Source organism: Callorhinus ursinus, unplaced genomic scaffold (assembly GCF_003265705.2).
Source record: "Callorhinus ursinus isolate GAN/ISIS: 27379988/994484 unplaced genomic scaffold, GSC_fseal_2.0 scaffold1, whole genome shotgun sequence".
Lineage (NCBI taxonomy): Eukaryota > Metazoa > Chordata > Mammalia > Carnivora > Otariidae > Callorhinus > Callorhinus ursinus.
In genome coordinates, this window is record NW_027397063.1 from 69,986,037 (window position 1) to 70,005,248 (window position 19,212).

The following is a 19,212-nucleotide window of genomic DNA, read 5'->3' on the forward strand; positions in this document are numbered from 1 at the left end:
CTGCCCACAAACTTCTACTTTGCAGTGTTTCAAACTCAATAAATGGAAACACATCCACCCAATTGCCCAAATCAGAAGCTTGGGATTCATTCTTAATACCCTTCTCTCCTTTACCACCCACTCCTGATCAATCCAATCTTTCTTTCGATCTTGTCAGTTCTACCCTTAACATATGCCTCAAATCTTTGCCCACCTCCCCACCTATGCTGCCATCTCCCTTCCTCTCTCACCACTACTCCTACCATAACCTCTTAAAGAATCCACTCTTGCCCCTTTCTAATGCACCTTCCACATGATAGCTAGGGTGCTTTTCTTAAAGTTTAAATCAGATCATGTCATTGCCCTGACTAAAAATCTGAAGTGATTTCTCAATATACTTAGAATCAACTCTCAATTCCTGTCCATGACCTACAAAGGCCCCTGTGGTCTAGCTCCTCACTCTCCCTCCAAATTCATCTTCTACCAGTCTCTCTGCTTGTGCCATGCTGGCTTCTTTCAGGACTCTGACGTGCCGGGGGTGTACAGTGTTGTTTGACCTCTGTTCACTCTGCCCATCACTCTTGGCCTCACTAACTCCTTTTTCATCTTAAAGCTTACTTTAATTGAGAAGCCTGTACCCTGAGTAAATGATGTCCTTCCCCCACCTCGCAGTACCTTATGTATTTCCTGCATCTCAGTTATCATAATTTATAATAAATACTCCTCCGTGGATTTACTTGTGTACTGCTTGTCTCAACTAGACTATGGGCTCCTCCAGGGACAAGTCTGTAATTGTTCTTTGTATATGCAAAGTCTAGCTCAGTCCTTAGCACACAGTAGGTGCTAAATTTGTAATTTTTGTGGTTGCATATTGATCAGAACTGAAAATATCAATAATGCCTATCCCATGCTAAAAAGGCTAACCAAATGGGCGGTAAGATAATGAAATATAGTCGACTATGTCCTGTTTCTCCAAACTTTTTAGTTCCTAACCTCTAGAACCTTCCGGCACGCTTCCATTTTCTTACTAAAACCTCCCAGTGTTTGGAGTTGAGAAGGGGAATATCTTGGTGTTAATGTTCCTTTGCTTTGCTTCCCCCCCTCCCCCCAGACACATTTAGCTTTGTGCAGGAACGTGGCTTCCACAGGTATGGTTGGGTGAGAGGTGTTGGGAACAGGAGGGGTGGAAAGGGAAAAAAAAGGAACCATATGGGGGAGGTGGCTGCCCTTGCACAGCTTGGACATCGTCCCAGCTCACCCACGTTGAAGTTTTTTTTTAATGCCATATACATCCAGTATTCTCTTCTTCCCACCTCTAGGAATCCAAAAATAAATGAGCTGTTGATCAAGGGCTTGGTGCTGGCAAAACTGGCAAGTATGGGCAGACAGGCTCCCAATTCTAGAAGTTTTCTCTTGCCACGACCGCCCGCTGACCCCAGCCCCCTGCTGAGATTGTTGAGCACCTATTTCTACTAAGTCCCCTGGGTATTTTGTTCCATGTATGTCCCTATTGTTATAGATTGCAGGAAGCAAGATATGGGCTTTTGAGTAGTTTTTGACTTTAACAAAAGTCTGTTGCTTCATCTGCTGAATTATTATTGCTTTGTGCTGTTTTTATAGGGAAGGCCTTACTTCTCTCCAGCACCCGTGCTCCTATTTTCTCTCCTCCTCCCTATCAAGAACAACTTGCTCCAACTCCCTTTTTATATTCACCTCATCATTTGTGAATCCACTCTGCATTTGTTGCAGAGATGGGAGGGCTAGATGCAGGGATTCTTTTAGGAGGATGGCATTGGCCCAGGCCTCCTCCTGTCACCCAGGTCAGCCCTTGGGTAGAAAGTTATCCAACCATCTTGTTGTAGTTACTCACCCATCAACTCAATTGCTCGAAAAATGTACAAAAATCCACCTTGTTGATCCTAGAAAACAGCCCTGATACATTTGGACTTTGTTTATACCTTTTGCTAAGACTGAAGTTAACTCAAAACAATGATTTTTTCCATTTGGGTGCAGGGGAGGGGTAGGGAGGAGCTAAGGTAGAAGGAGGAGGAAGAAAGAGGAAGAAGGTACCAAAAAGGAGGATCTAATACTGGATTTCAGTTCCCACTACTGGGAAAAGGTTCATTTCCAATTCTGCATTTCAAGAACAAAAAGACTTTCTGATGATCTTTTTTATTCTCTTTGGATCAGTATGAATCCTTAGCAGTTAATTTATGTCTTCCTGTACTTAAAAGGTTAAAATATTTTGGGAAGTGAAATTAATATATTTAAGGATGGTTACAAAGTCAAGACAGGGCACTTTAAATCACTGTTCCCCAGACATAATCTGAGTCACAGAATCTGTTAGGGAATAACCTGAAGGCTTTACTTAACTATGATAGTTCACTCATTAGTTTGTCCATTCATTCAACAGCCAACAACTACTCTGACCTGTGCATTATAATATCCAAAGTACTCCCCCCACCCAACATTGTCCTTGATTCTCAGGAGAACCCTGTGAGGTAGTCCTTTAACAGAAATTACCATTTTAGAGAACAAGAAACCGAGACCCACAGAAGTTAGTCAGTTATGGAACTTTAACTGGAACCCAGATCATCAGATTTCACATCAAATTCTCTTTCAGTTCTACCTAACTTTAATTTAGCCCACATTTCCTAAGTGAGCAATGTATTGGACACAAGACACGGAAAACAAAAATGAAGTACTCTTACCCGTGAAGAGTGTGTAGCCTATTGAAGAAAGGCAGAGATCAAGGCAGGGGTGTGGGGTGGAGGTAAGTGCATGGGTCCTCGGAGTCTGGCATAGAAAACGGTTGTAGGAGACAAGACTGGGAAACATTTGAGGGACTTAAGTACTTGATTTCTCGATTTGCCATCACCACTATCAAGTCTTCTTAATCTGCCTTCACAAAGTTTGGCTTTTATTAATGTCAGAAGTAACTTTTTTCTGTCCCACTTTCTTTTGAACACTTGGCTGGCATTGTAGTGCCAGTGTCTCCAAAGAGTAAGGTTGTTCTTGGCACCCTGACATTCCTACATTGAACGCTGCTGGACTAACTAATGGTACGGCTGCTGCAATCTTGTCTGGTGGTATTCTGCATGTGTCATTATATCCAGTTCATCCTTGCCTGGCCACAGAGAGGAAATGGTTACAACTGCTGGCAAATAGGCCCAGCCCTAGGTGGGCTGGGTCTCGGTGACTACAGTGCCATGGAAAGTGGTCTGGATGCAGGGCTGGCAGCTGGGCAGATCATCTGCCCATTTATCACCCAAAGATCTGGGATGCCCAGAGGGTTGAGGTGAGCTTGGGCTTATTGTTAAGTAGGCATCAACATCTATTAGGTGTGCACATCCTGCTAGGAATGCGGTTAAGTTCTGATATCCGGGCTGCAGATGTTACTGCATGCTGTGTGCTCTGGGAGAGCATGGGTGATCTGAATGTTCATGGTAGAACCTGTCAGGTACAAGAAGATATAAAAATCAGGTCCAGACAAAGCTCTGGTCAGCATACTGAGCCCAGCTGGTGATTGTGGGGGTGAAGATAGCCGAGGCTCTGTGTGTGTCTAGGCTCATGGGGATCTTCCCACATTGGGTATTGGGTATTGCTGGATGGTACATTTGAGATGGCTGGGTTGTATCTTGTTCTAACCAATATGGGGTGAAAAATGCAGAGACCGAACCTGCCCAAGGGCAGGGGGTGTCAATGCCTCACACTGATGGCACAGTGGGAAGTAGGACACAGCATCTGAGAAGAAGCCACAGAGTTTTGTTTGGCTCAGAATCAGGACACTTGGGGCCCAGTCCTGGGTCAGGGACTGTCTTTTGCATGACTTAGAGCAAGTTTTAGCACCTTTCTGAGTCTCTGTTTCCTCAGGAGATTGTATGGGTCAGGATCCCATATTGTATTCATATTTGTTTCCCTAGCATCTAGCACAGTGTCTCCTTCACGAAAGACTGTCAGTGAACGTGTGTGTTGTTTGAATGAGTGAATGAGTGAGTGAATAGGGTGAGCTGAGTGTGAGGAATGACATTGGTGGTTTCAGGGAAGAGGGGCTTATCAGAAGCATGGTCCTCACCCTCACCCCCTAGATTCTGATGTCTACCGCCATGCCCTTTTCCAAAAACCAGTGATTCAAATAATAGTATACTCCCCAAAGTTCCTAATAGGCTGTGATTCTCTGAAGAAAAAAAAAAAAAAAACTTTGGATAGTTTATTTTAAAAAATTTTTTGCCTTAGCATTCACTAGCCAAACATGTTATAAGAATCAAAAATACATGTCCTGTAGCCCCCAGAGAACTCGAAAAGGCAGTCTTATCTACCAGGAAAGCTCTGGGGTGGCCTCAGAGAGACAGCAAAGTAACAAGGAAACCCTCTGACATTTGCAAATGCTGTGAAACACCAACAAACAAGAGAAGCACACTAAGACCCAGGGGGCGGAGATAGATCAAAGATTTACAGATCTACCTAATCTCATTTGGGTCAATGTGCTCCGCAAGGGTACTGTTTGTTGTTGTTGAGACAAGTGCCTCCCAGAGTGAAAGGTCTTCTAGAGTGAGTGGGCTGCTCTACTTTTGCTATAGGTCCTAAAGATGTGGGCAGCATTAACTTTAGGCCAAACATTCAGACCTGTGAATTAGGCAACTTGTTGCGTTTAAAGACTTCACTTAGGGCTTTTTAGTGCCGTAGGTATGTGCTTGTGAGATGATAGATGATAGATAGATAGATAGATAGATAGATAGATAGATAGATAGATAGATAGACAGATGGATAGATAGACAGATAGATAGACGGATAGATAGATAGATAGATGGATAGATAGATAGATAGATAGATAGATAGATAGATAGATAGATAGATGGATAGAGAGATAGATGGATAGACAGATAGATAGATGGATAGATAGATGGATAGATAGACAGATAGATAGATGGATAGATAGATAGATAGACAGATAGATAGATAGACAGATGGATAGACAGATAGATGGATAGATAGATAGACGGATAGATAGATAGATGGATAGATAGAGATATAGATGGATAGATAGATAGATGGATAGATAGATAGATAGATAGATAGATAGATAGATAGATAGATAGATGGATAGATAGACAGATAGATAGATGGATAGATAGACGGATAGATGGATAGATAGATAGATGGATAGATAGACAGATAGATGGATAGATAGATGGATAGATAGACAGATGGATAGATAGATAGATAGATAGACAGATAGATAGATAGATGGATAGATAGATAGATAGATAGATAGATAGATAGATAGATAGATAGATAGAAGATGGATAGATATATATCAAACTAATACAAAAACATTACATAATTTGGAAGATAAGGAAAAAAATAAGAGAGAAAATCATTCATAATCCTACTACTCTAAGACAGCCAAAATATTTTTTTGTTTATTGTGTATTCTTGTTTATATCATTTATTTTCTATGAAGAGTATTTTTAAACATAGTTATGAATATTCCATATACATATATACAAATATGTATATATATATATATCCTACTTCTTTTCACTTTTTCTGTTACCATAAGTATTTTCCAATTCCAATCTTTAAAACTTAGTCAGATTATACTTCATCATTCTCCATCCAACATCTTTTCCCTCAAGTCAGTCACAATGGGACATAGAGGTTGTGCAAATTTTTTGTTGTTAGATATAACACTTAGATACCTATATTCATTCAAAGACTTTTCCCCTATCTGTTTGAATATTTTCCCGTATGTTGTATGCACCTCAAAGATGGGTTCCTAGAAGAAGAATTACTGACCTAAAGGGCTGGACTGTTTGTGATTCTGGAGACATGTGACCAAATGGATCACCAAAAGAGTCATGCTAACCAAAATGTAGTATGACAGGATTATCTCACTGCATTTCATCAAGAATTATTTAAATGTCAACCTCCATAGTGAACATAAGTATTGGTCCAAAGATTTTATAACCACTTGGCAGAGAGGTTGACAGATGGGGGAAAAGAGAAAAAAAGGAAGACACACTTAAAACTCAAGTACAGCATGGGAACTAGACACTGTTGGTAACTGACAACTGGTTAGAAATGAATGAGGTATTCCTGAAATAATGTACATCAATGTAATAGCAGCGTTCAGCTTACCAAAGGGATACAGCAGCAAAATAAGTGATTCAGGGTGGACTGATTGACAGGAATCGACTCTACCACTAACTTTGGGGGTGGTCTTTGCAAACCATTTGCCTCTCTGGACCTTTCTCAACTGCAGAGCTAATAGGTTGAAGGCTGAGGACAGTTTAGATTATAGTGTCAAATCCAGATGATGAAGACAAAGTCACAGAGTCACAGGGTCCAGTCAGCTGTTTTCCCTAGACACCCAGAGTTACAACACTGATGAGATCCACAGTTCTATCAGAGTTGTACAATGAAATAGCAGACATTCTGGGAAGCCCTTGGGGCTCCCCCAACCTCAGTTATGAATCCTCAAGTTCTGTGTGTCTCATTTGGATGGATGGTGAAGATTTTTCAAGGCCCTGTTTCCATAGAGAATCTCCACAGAAAAATGTTGAATAAGCGGACCGATGAGGTGGCTTGAGTCATCTACTACTATAATGACATTTGGCCTTTGGTGCCTCCAGACAGTTCTCTATCCAGATGATGACATACAGAAATTAGCTAAATTGCTTTCAGTTTAGTAAATTAAAAGAATAAAGGCAGGTTCCCTCATTTTCCAGACTCTATTTTGGGGGCAGGACCTCTCAGATTTCAAAAGAAGCCTGGGTCACTTTTTGGAGGCTTCTAGTATGGCGGGGAAAAAGAGAGAAAGAGAGAGAGAGATTATATAAATGTGTGTGTGTGTGTGTGTGTGTGTTTCTGGTTTTTTAACACAAAAAATGAGAAGATAGTACACAGAACAATCCTGTACCCAGTTTCCCCCATTATTAACATTTCACCTTAGTATGGTACATTTGTAACAATTGATGAAACAATATTCACACAATATTATTAACTAAAGTCCATCATGTATTCAAGTTTGTTTAGATTTACCTTCTGTCTCTTTCCATTAAGTACTACTTTACATGAAGTTATCATGTCTCCTTAGGCTACTTTTGATTGTGGCGACCTGTCAGACTTTCCTTGTTTTTGATGACGTTGACAGTTTTAAGGAGTACTGGTCAAACATTTTGTAGGATGCTCCTCTACTAGTATGTGTCTGATGTTTTTCTCATAAAGAGACTGAGGTATGGGAGGAAGACCACAGAGTAAAGACCCATTTCACCACCTTATATCAAAGGTACATACAATCAACATGGTTTATCATTGTTTGTTTGTTGTTTGTGGTTTATCTTTGTTGTGTTGACCTTGATGTCCTGGCTGATGTACTGTTAATCTGGTTTCTCCATATAAAATTACCTCCCCCATTCCCCTTACCATACCACAGTCTTGGGAAGCAAGTCACTATGCCCAGTTCACACTTAAGGAGAGGGGAATTTTACTCCCCCTCCTTCAGGGGAGAATATCTACATAAATTATTTGGAATCCTTCTGCATGGGAAATTTGTCTCTTCCATTTATTAATTTTTCCCATAATTTATTTATATCTGTGTAAACTTGTGGACATTTATTTTATACTTTGGGTTATAATCTAATATTATTCTATCTTGTCACTCAAATTTTGCAGCTTTGGCCATTGGGAGCTCTTCAGATGGCTCCAGTGTCTCTGAAATATCCCCCAGCAATGCAGGGATTTTTTTTGTGTGTTTGTTTGTTTGTTTGTTTTTAGCAAATCCTTATTTTATGGTACAATCTGGGCATGAGGTGTGCTCATTGCTACTGTGGCATTGTTGCCTCTAGGCCATATATATTTAAAAATTTACATTTTAAACACCAACATACACACAATTACAATACAATCACACGATTCATGACAATTCTAGATTTAGTAACAGTATGAAATCACAGCACCATGGGGGACTGGGAGGGCTCCTACACTGGGTCTTGCGGCGGGACCCGCACACAAAACTTGTGTGTGAAGGTCTTCTTTCGATCCTGTCAGTGCGCCACTAAGACTGCAGCAGAACCTCAGTGGAGAGCATGTCAAAAGTCCAACTCTGAGGACTTCTCTGAATGTAAGGCCACAGCAAATGGCTCTTTTGCAGGGATGCTCACTCTATGTCCTCTTTCCATGATAAACTATGGAAAACCAAAAACAAAAAACAACAATGGATTTAGAATCAGGGCATCAGAATTCTAGATCTGGCTCTGTCTGCAGTTCAATGGATGTGGAAAATGCCTTCTGTCTGGGCCTCAGTTTCCAATTCTATACCATTGATAGCATTGGATTGGATTGTTGCTAAGGACTCTCCCAGTTCTAGCATATTATAACTCAGTAATTCTACACTGAGAGAGTGTAACTGACTCCATGTCTCCTTGTACGTGGACAGCAATATACCAGAGGGTCTAAGCCAAAGGAGAAATGGTGGTGGTAGGGAGGTCACCGCTAATAAATTGGGGCTGTTTTATTACTTCCTGAGGATGCCGAGAGGTCTGTTAAAGACCTCATTTCATCTAGACAATCAGGCCTGAGAAAGTTTAGACCTTTTGTTTTAAAGAATGGAGATCAAAAAAAGTATAGGAAATACTGATTTGAAGTATCTCTTTTATTGCCTTCAAGTTTGTTCTGGAAGATCAAGCTGTTTTTTTTTTTTTTTTTTTTTTTTTGGTAAGGGCAAACTCCTCATCTGTTATTTTCTCTAACTTCAAATAATTACCTTTAAGGTAGCGATGGCTGATCTACCTCTAAGTTTCTTACTAGGAATCTCTCTCTAGGTTTTTTTTTTTCTTTCCTTCCTTTGTGTGTGTGTGTGTGTGTGTGTGTGAATGTTGTGACATATTTTTCACATCCACATGGGGGCCCAGTGGCTTAAAGACTGCCCAGTTTACAAGTGTCATCTCCTTCCTATCATTGACTGGGACAGTTTCCAAACACAAACAGAAGGCAAAAAAAAAAAGGAACGATAATGCTGAAGAGACACTTGGGAACTGTCACAGCTGATTATGAATGCTGGAGATCAAAGGTACAAGGTCTTAGAACCTGTCTCCTCCAACTCAACATTAAAAATCTTCAATTGGTTTTTGTACCCACTCAGCATAACCCCAGACTTTGGTCTACAATTGGTTAAAAATTGATAGAGGTGAGGATTCTGGGACTGCCTTCTTTACTTAGAAGTTTAAATTTTAACCCCTTCCCCCATGCCAGGTACAGCTCCTTTCCGTCCCCTGCCCCCACCTCAAAGTTATGTAAAGATGTATTTGGATATAGAGGTATAGAATTTAGAACAGATAGACATCATGCAAATCATCGGGGTTATTTCTTCACACGGCTGAGGAAACTGAGTCCTGACAAGTGGTTTTGCTCCAGGTTCCATAAGGGAGTTCCAGGCAGAGCTGTAATTAGAAGCCAAGGTTTTTTTGGCAACAAATCCAGGTTTGGTTTTTTTTTTTTCCTTCCTACCTCACACCATGCCCCTGCGACTTACATGTTTGTGTGCGTGCCTGTGTGTGCGTGCATATGTGTGTGTGTCTCTGTATGTACATATGTTACATAGACACCGACATGTAGGAAACATGCACCAAGCATCTGTAGTCTGACCTCAGGGAGCAGTGTAATGACTCGAATTTCAGGCAGCTGAAAGCTTTCTGCGGGTGGAGGGGGTGAAATAAACAAGAAAAGCCACTGTGGAGATGTGAATGGAAAAGTACCGAAGTGCTCCCTCCCTCCGCACATTCTTCCGCTCTCCAACTCTGCCTGCCAGCCAGCCGGCTTCAGATAGGCTTCTGCACGGTCAGGTGTACAGAGGGCGGTGTGGAGAAGGGGAAAAAAAATGCAGGCACAACACGCAAATCAAGTTTTTCCACTTCTAGCCTTAGGTAGTAAAGACAGCTAAGTACCGGCAGGCAGCCGCCGGGAGGGTGGGCCAGCTACCCAGAGTTTACAAACACTCCAGTGCTTTCCTCTCTTCATCCCTTCCTGGTCCAGCTGCTGCTTTCCTTCATGCTAGAGTTTCATAGGAAGTGAAAACCCTGTTATTCAAAACAGTGATCCAATGCAATAAACAAATGATTAGGCGCCCCCCCATCACTTCTCTATTTTAAGCTCCCGATATTTATTTCCATTTTTAAAAAGTGAGAAAAGTATGGAAAATCAGTGTTTTGGGGGGAAAGTCTGAGCTGGGCTAGAAAAGGTTTCTAAAGAAAAAAAAAAGTCTCAGAATAAAACAGGCTGAAAGCAGGCAGCATATGGATCAAAATTAAACGTTGACACTTCTTTTTCAGAAGGTAGTAGCTAGAAATCGTCTTCTGTTTTTCCTTTTACTGTCTCAAAACTTTCTGCTCAATTTCTCTAAAATATACCAAGAAATCTCCCTTCTTTCTCCAAGGATAGTATAGGGAGCTTGTCTACAATAACTCTAAATGAAGGATTTGAAGGAAAAGGAAGAGGTAAAATTTTCTGCATCAGGTGGACGACATCTCCCACACCCATCAGAAGGAGTGTCGAGTACTGCAGCACAGGGGACAAACATAACCAAACCCAAATGTCCATCAAAACTCAGTAGTAGCATCATGACCTGGAGTTCGTTCTGAGGACCAATTTACAGTTACCGAGGAACCCAAAGCAGCCTTTCTTTCCCCAATTCTGCCAGAAAACAGGACACCCTCCTCCAAAGCCAGGCAGTCAGATCACCCTCATTCTCTGAAATGACGCAGGACTGTCAAACGAAGACCCATTTTCAGTTGTGTCCTGGGGTCACCCACGCCTCTGGTGAGGGCAGGCCTGTCCTCTCGAAAGAGAGAAGCCTGGGGGAGTTGTGTGATTGATCTGCAAGGTTCTTTCCAGTTCTAAAAGCTATAATCCTGAGATGTGATAGCTTAAAGATCTACCAAAGTACCAGAAGCTCCTGACAGGTGAAACCGACTTCCTGTTTGGAGCCCCCTTAAAAAGAGGACAAGGCAGTATTTATTTATTCCAAGGACAGCTTCCTTTTCAACCATGACTGAATTGTGGGGAACTGGATGCAAAATCTGTTCCTTTCCTTGAATAGATGTAATATTAGGACCAGGCTATTTTATTTGTAACAAAGCTTATATTGACCCGGCAGCTGCACTCAGGAACCTATTACTATGCCCAGTCCACCGGGCATAGGGGCTTGCCTGGTCCTCTATTCTGAGTATTAATAGCCAGTGACCATTAAATCATAGCACTGGTTGATACATAGTCCCTCCAAGTCTGCAGGAATCACTCATAAGACCCCAGACACGGAATCTCTCTTTAGAGCTTCTTAAGGATGATTTAAAAGAATTTGAATATATTCAAGTCAATCCTTTCTTTAATCCTATAACATAGCACTCTGCTGGAGTGAGGGAGCCCACACGGTGATGCCAACTGGCTACTGATGGGGAGAGATCAAGAATGAGAGAAAGAAGGACAGTCTGGAAGAAATTCAACTGGTATAAAATTTGACAGTTACCCTCCTAGGATTTGGAAAGAGATTGAGAGGTGGGTGCACAATTTTCTTCACTGTTCATTCGGTGGAGAGTAAGGGATCTACCTAAAGTCTCGATCTTTAGAATATTTTCAATATTATTTTTCTTTTAACAGCATCCGTCTGATCAATTTCTTTCAATGTAAACACTGATTTGGCAAAAAAACAAAAACAAAAAACAACGGTCATAGAAATATGGGACTCTGGCACTTGGTCCCAGAAGTAATGTGCTGGAAGGTTTGAGGTCCCTGGTGGTGGGTTTAATTATCTATAAACTAGGCCTGGTGGGTCTTCCCTCCAAGGGCTCCCTGCAAAGAATTAAAAAGGTCTGAGGTACAAGAAGGGTGAATTCCTTCCCAGCCCCCATTCTGGCTAGTTCTACTGCCAGTGGGAGCAGATTTCCCTCTGCTCTGCAGCGCCCCCATGGGGCTAAGATTGGAGTGGCAAAGAGAACGCAGAGGGACAAACTGTGTTTAAGGTTGGGGTTGGGGGGGAAACGGCAGGGGACCAATGAAGCAGGCAGGATGGCAACTTTGATTAGAAAAGTGACCAAAAATCATAAAAGTAATCTCCATCGTAGGATCAATAATAGGGCAGAGCCATACATTTCACATTCCAAACCATATATAGACACACCTGAGAAACCTTGAAGTTCCTACTGCTCTCAAAGATAGAAAAAATATCACACATATAAATGCACGGAGAAAATCACTTCAGCAAAATCAGGGTATCATTTTGAATCCAGTGGAATTCATTTAAAACTCTGAAAAGGAAGGGGAGGGAGACAATAAAAAAGCAGATAGTCCTCCTGGCAGAATGAATCTGCACTTGACAATATCATGTGTCTTTGGGGGTAAAATGTTCATTTCAACAACAGTGACAGGATTAGGCCTATGTATATTTTTCAAAAAATCCTTTACAAGACAGGCTTTTCTGCAGAGGCTGCAGTAATCCATCTGTCAATAAGTATTAAAATATTCAGATTTCATAGGAACAGACACTTATGCATATTTCCTAAGCTCCAGACCTTGTGGAAAATAATCAACCCCTTTGGACCTCTTCTGGTTCTAAAATTCCCAACACAGCCTTTTAAAGGTGGTGGTGGTGGGGGGGGGTGCATTGACAATAACATGTTCAGCAACAGATCTGAACTTCTTACGGACTTTTCCTGGGAAAGAGGTCCCAAATACCCCAGGAAATAGCCCGTAATCTTTCGTAGCTCTGCTCACTTCTCCATTATAAACCCAGATGTGAGGTTGGGAGAGGTAGATTTTGGGACATATCTTTTTGGAAATTAACATGTGCAGAAATTTTGTGGAACCTTTAAGAACTCATCTGTAATTTAATGAGTCGCCTGAAGGACTCTCATAGCCAAGGCTCAGAACAGCCTGACCTTTTGAAAGCTGCTTCTGGCCCAAACATTTTGGGTTAATTCTTGAGGAATCTGAAATATTATTTTCCCCTCACACCCTTCTTTTAAGAGAGAGACATAAAAGAAACAAGAGTCTCCCTCATTCGGGGATGAGTAGGAGGGGAAAAAACCCCAACCAACATTTAAATAGGGAAACTGGCAGTTCTGAATAAACAAACCGAGGCCCACAGTGAAATGATTCTGCACTGCATTTGCTTTTAAAAAGAAAGGAAAGAAGAAAAGAAAGAAAGAGAGAAAGAGAAAGAAAGAAAGAAAGAAAGAAAGAAAGAAAGAAAGAAAGAAAGAAAGAAAAAGAAAAAGAAAAAGAAAAAGAAAAAGAAAAAGAAAAAGAAAGAAAGAAAGAAAGAAAGATAGAAAAGAAAGAATTTCCCCCCTTCTCCTCCTCCTCCCAAGTGAGCTCCGAAGCTAGGGAGCCTGTGCTGCGTGCGGAGCGCCGTAGTTGTAGCACAGGCTGTTCTAAATACACGCAGTATCTGTGATACTGGCACGGCAGGCCTTTAGAATTCCCTCCGGCTGATCTCTTAAACACAGACAGAGAGATTTTTTTTACCACGACCTTGAAACGAGCTGGGGGTGGAGGGGGGGCGCGGGGGATCAAGACCTTAAAAAAAAGCAAAACACAAACATGTATTTGGCTCACATAATTTTGTAGAACACATGCGTACACATACCCAAATACACACACGTTTCCTTCAACAAGAAATTTCCTAACAGTCAACAATAACAGAAAGAGTAAACCCACCACTCGCTGTCCTGGAAAGAAACAAACCAAACCAAAACAAATCCTTTGAACTTGTCCCTCAAGTGCAGGAGAGTCTCCTCTCAGTAAAAAGTCCAAAGAGAAGGAGAAAATTGCAACCCCCCAAAAAAGTGGGGGTTGGGATTGTTACATGCGATCAAAAACTGAAGCTGCTTTCAATAGTATCAATATTAAAATAACACATCCTCTTTAAAACGCCTGAGGGATTAGACAGGGAAAAAAGGCACACACACACACAACAAAATCCAACCGATGCGGGATCCTACTATTTACGTAACACCACAAACTTACAAAAGGCAAAAATCAAAAGCAAAAAAAAAAAAAAAAAAAAAAAAATCGGAAAATCATCAAAATACAACCACCCAAAAATCCCAGCCACCACATCAACGAGGAAAAAAAACAGAACCAAAAAACGTCCCAAATAAAATAAAGCAAATGAACCCACCGAAAACTGCTTGGCAAATATTTTTCTCCTGGTGCCTAATATTCTAGCTGAAAAGAGCTGTGGTGTTTATTGTTTTTTTCTCTACCTCGCCTCTAAAGCTACTATATATAACAGACTTTTTCCAACGGGTCGAACCTCTCGCTCCCTTTTGTGTATTTAGCTCGAGGAGCTGAGTTTATGGGTAAGAGAGGAGGAATTAGCCCCAGACCCCGGGAAAGCAAAGCGCACTCCCCCTCTTATGTCACCGAATAGCAAATTAGTTCTCAGAATTCCAGAGGCCGAGCTTTGCTACAGCGAAGACGCCGACGTCACAGAGGGGGCGCCCACGTGACGCTGGCGGAGCAGGCCGTACCATCGTGCGGGGCCCCGGGAGGGAGGGACGCCGTCTGGCCCCTCGAGCCTCGAACCGGAACCTCCAAATCTGAGACGCCTAGCCTCTGAGGACCTCGAAATCTGCCGAGAACTGGAAAAACACTGTGGCTTTGAGGGCTTTCCATGGGCCCAAAGAGGCAAAAGTCCCGGAGAGCTGACACCGAGTCCTCCCCTGCCACGTAGCAGTGGTAAAGTCCGCAGCTCAAATTCCGAGAATTGAGCTCTGTTGATTCTTAGAACTGGGGTTCTTAGAAGTGGTGATGCAAGAAGTTTCTAGGAAAGGCCGGACACCAGGTGATTATTGCTGTTGCTGCTGCCGCTGCTGCTGCTGCCGCCGCCGCCGCTGGTGCCGCTGGTGCCGCTGCCGCCGCCGCTGCTCATGATCATTATTTTACCTTTTAATTCTTTTTTTTTCCGCTCTTGCCAAATGCTTTGGCTCCAAGTTTCCTATGTGTATCTATTGATATAAATGTATATATTTATTTATTCTAGCTGTCAGGTGTTAAAATAAATGCCGAAGATTAGTCCCACGTCTCTCCCACTCTAGGATATAGATTTTTATATATTTATTATTTTATTCTTGTTGTCTTTGAGTGCATCGGCCGGTTTGGGGAGGCTTTTGCCACCCTCCCTTGTGTTGTTTTGATTTTGGAAAAGGAGGTGGAGGAGAGGAAGGAGGGGAATTAGGGGGCGGCCGGAGCCCAGAGGACGAGACAGTGTTTGGGGGGTGCTCCGGGCAAGTCTGGGGGCTGTCTGGCCCCAGACGACGGAGAGGACGCGCGCTCGCGCTCTCGCTCTTTCTGCTGCTGCTTGCGTACGGCTTGTGATCTCGCTGGATTCGGGCGACTGTGTTTTTTCCCTCTTTTCTCGCTTGCAAACTGCCTTCCTCGCTCCCTCGCTCCTGCCTCCCCTTCCCTCCCTCCCTCCTCCTCTCCCTCGCCTCTCCTTCCTTCTCCTCTCCCGTCCTTCTTGGTGACTCCGGGAGGCGAGGAGGGAGGCTGCCCGCTCGCTCGCCCCGCTGGCTCCCTTCCACCGGCCTCGCTCCTCTAGATTCCCTGCCTCGGAGCCGAGATTTGGGAGGAAAAATGCAAGCGAACTCCTCGGGTTTTGTTTTTCTCCCCCCCCTCCCCGATAAGCCCAGTTGAAGTATCGTTTCTACTATTTCCTTTTAGAGCCGCGATCTTCCTAACGAGATCCGAGTGTTTTGGTGTCCCCTTACCCTGTGTTTTGGGGGAGGTTTAGCTTGCCTGGGGGCGGGGATGTTGAATACTTTGAAAATTATTCTTCCTTGGTTGCAGTCGAGGGAGTCGGGAACCCCCGCGCGCTCCCTCTCCCCATCCTGAGGCGAGAGGCTGGTGGCGGGACAGGGATTTGGGGGGGGGGGGTGGCAAAAGGGTGCGCGTTTGCACCTGCGGTGCCGTTTAGCATGCGGGGACTCCGGGAACCTTCACAGGACGGCCCAGCAAAGCGGGAAGGTGGCGGGATTTCTGGCGGTCGCGGTGTTTGTGTTTTGGGCGCTGCGTGACTCGGTGTTAGCTCCCAATGGCTGTTCCCCCGCCTCTCCTAAATTTTGTCTTATTTTTTCCCATGGTGCGAGCTTTGTAAAAAGACAACTGCAGACTGGAGAGTAGCCGACGTCAGGCTTCAGGTTCCCGAGGTCCTTGCACGGGGCGAGGGGAAAAACAAACAGCCCCAGCCCGCGTTCCTACGTGCAAGACCCGGGAGGAGAGAAGGGCACGCTGTCGCCCTGGATGAGGGACCCGGCGCGGGAGGAGGGGGCGCGGGCGCGAAAGGGAGATCTTTGTGAGTGATTTTGCAAAAACGGATTGCGAGGTTGGTTGGATTTGCAACCTGTGGCTCTCCTCGAGGGAGTAAGAATGGGGGAAGGCGGCGGCGGCGGCGGCCCGGGGCGGGAGCCGGTGGGGAGTTGGAGCCTCGGAAATGGGCTGCGCTCTTGGGCAGCGGGAGCTAGGGGCCACCCCGCTGCGAGAGGTAGTGACCGTGGTCAGTGTCTTGAGAACTGTGGATTGCGTTGCCTTTATGATGCCGTGTTATTGGAACTCTGGCGAAAAATGGATCTAGTGTTATAATAATGAGTTTTAAAGGTCCCCCATGGAAAACAAAAACACAACCCAATAGATTAAAAAAAAAAAAAAGAATGAAAAAGAACCCTTTTATTGGGTGCCCCCCTTTGCAATGCTTAAGAGGCGGTGGTGGGGGTCCAGCAGCTGAACCGGGAGAAAGACCCCAAATAGGGTACTGAAAGTCCAGAGCTGTTACTGGGTTCCTGACCACCACAGAGAGCTGGTCATCTCCCCCACCACCAGTAGCCACAGGAGACTGATTTAATCTTTTATGGATTTTTTTCCCCATTCAGTTTATAGTTTCCAGGAGGAAAATCTTGTAACTCTTTACTTTTTTTTTAAGTAAAGTATCAATAGATGCTTTTTTTTTTCTGTCAAAAACAAAACAAAACCAAAAAACCAAAAAACTGGGGCAGGACAGAGGGAACCAGGGAAAGGGCTGTTTAGAAATACAGTTTGTGGCTCTGAGCAGTGCCACCAGCTTCCTCTACAGAGACTGCCAGTTTCCCTTTTTCTTTGCAAGGTGTGTGTGGTTTTAATAAATAACTTAAAAAAATAAGAGGGGGGCCGGCAAGATCTGTCAGGAGACAGGTATCTATTTTGCTCACTATTTACTACCAAAAGCCTTTGGCACTGGAACAGAGCCTCGTAAATCTGCAGCCCAAGTTGAAGTTCATCTGGCCCTAGTCCACACGCTATTCCTGGAGGTAGCAAACATGAGCTCAAAGGAATGAGGTGAAATCACATTCTTGCTTTAAAATATATACCTTTTTGGGGGGGTAAGGAGAAAGAATACTGTCTCTGGGAGGAGGAGGAAGTGGAAAGAGGGTGCCAGGAGATGGGCATTCCCTTGCTAAAATGACTCCGTTTGGGTCCTCAGGCTGAAATAGAAACCTGTAGATGGGAAATATTCCCCCTCCCCCTACTTATAAATAGAAGTTTCCAATATCCAATTTGGAAGACTTTCCAATACTGCAGGCCCAAGCACTGGCTGATTTTTAAGGGTCTGTTGATAGGGACAATAAGGCCAGAAGCTGTTGGTAAACTGGGCAGCTTGAAGGAGAAGGAAGCCAGAAGAGGGAATTCTCCAATTGGCCTTTTCTTCTGTGCTCAATTGTGAAGGGTTTTACCCCATGCTTTCTTGAAAAGACTCTCCAATTTATTCTGGGTTTGCTGGACAGGGATGGGACTCTAAACTCTTAAGCTGTCGTTTGCTGAGCCTTGAAGAGTTCCAGTTATTGGTTGAGTAAATGGTAGCCAGGACTAGATGTCAAAATCCTTCCTTCCCTCTCTCCCCTGCCCGGTAGCCACCCTCACAACCCACTTTATTGTGAAAAACTTGAAGAGATTCAGAGGAGGTAGTGCGGCAGCGCCACCCCTTGGTGGGTGAAACTCTATTTGCAAAAGTCAAATATTTGAAAAACATTGTGAAATGACCTTATGAGGATTTTTTTTCTTTAGAATGGGGAGATAAAACTAACTTTAAAAAAAGGACTTTGTAGTTGATTTCTCAAATGGGGTGGAAAAGCGTTGCTTTCCAGCTAGGAGAGTGTCATAAGAGGCAAAGAAGTTCGAGTGTGTGTGTGTGTGTGTGTGTGTGTGTGTGTGTGTGTGTGCGCGCGCGCGCGCGCGCGCCCGGGCGGGGAGGGTTGCCTAGTTGGCTTGAAGTAGGTGAGTTCTCCAGACGGAGGTAGCCTCCTTCCGCCTTGGACTTGACTTCTCAGAGCACCTGAATTCTGTTGCCAGTCTGACACTGAGATAAGGAGGAATGTCTCGGTGTAAAAACAAACCAGTGATGGGAAGTCCTGTAGTTTTGCTGGCGGTGATGGTGGTGTCTACTGGGGGCTGGGTTGGGGACGGAGGTTTGTGGCGTGGGGCAATGGTAGGCTGGTCCGTAGCTGGGTTTGGAGCCTTCTGGGAGTCGAAGTAGTGTGGCGCGTGCCGGCTTCCTGCACTGCGCAACAAGTGGGAATGCCGCCGCAGTGATCCGAGCGAGGGTGCTGTGTTGTGGCGAAGCCGGCCCCTTTCTCTTCGCCCCACTGGAAGCCAGGAATGGCTCTTCGCAGTTCTCCCCGCCTCCCAGTCTGTGACCAGCAGCCCCGCCAAAGACAAAACTCAGCCCCCCTTTCCCCACCCTCCGCCTTTACCGAGCGCTGTAAGCCTGGGTGGAACCCTGCCCTTGGCCTCCAGGGCCCCTCTCTCGAGTTTATTCCCGACTTTCTTTTCTAGTCGACCAGTGTTTGGCAAGAAGCTCTGCTAATACCTTCGAGTTCCATTCTGCTTTTTAAAGACAAGCGCACTCTTTCCTTCCCTTCTAATACATTCAGCCTTTCGGGCTGGAAAAATGAACGTATAATACATGAACGCTGCTCCAGAGACCGCGTTGTGGTTACTAGAGGAGTGAGCATCGGGAAGAACGGAATTACATCCAGTAAATTAAATGTTTTGCAGCGTTGCTTATAGAGGCAACCTCCTCCCGCTAACAGATCCAAAAAAAAAAAAAAAAAATAGTGGGGGGCAGTCTGTTGTGGAAGGCTGTGGCTGCGCGATGATTTTCGAACGGACTGAGTCTGCCACCTAGTGGTAGGTTCTAGCAGAGTT

The 19,212-nt window shown here is 44.0% G+C and overlaps 1 protein-coding gene and 1 long non-coding RNA gene across 2 annotated transcripts in view; one reads left to right on the top strand and one right to left on the bottom strand.

Moving 5' to 3' along the window:
- Nucleotides 1–7,385: 7,385 nt before the first annotated feature.
- On the bottom strand, nucleotides 7,386–14,500 carry LOC112828011 (uncharacterized). Its single transcript, XR_003209378.2, has 2 exons — nucleotides 14,156–14,500; nucleotides 7,386–8,168 (listed from the first exon to the last, which is right to left on the bottom strand). It is a non-coding gene; the product is annotated as an uncharacterized lncRNA (long non-coding RNA).
- A 222-nt stretch (nucleotides 14,501–14,722) lies between these two features.
- BCL6 (BCL6 transcription repressor) overlaps nucleotides 14,723–19,212 on the top strand; it is a 22,635-nt gene continuing 18,145 nt past the window's right edge. Inside the window, exon 1 of the mRNA XM_025876829.2 lies at nucleotides 14,723–14,821. The gene's annotated coding sequence lies outside the window, so the exon portion shown is untranslated. The remainder of the gene's footprint in view (nucleotides 14,822–19,212) is intronic.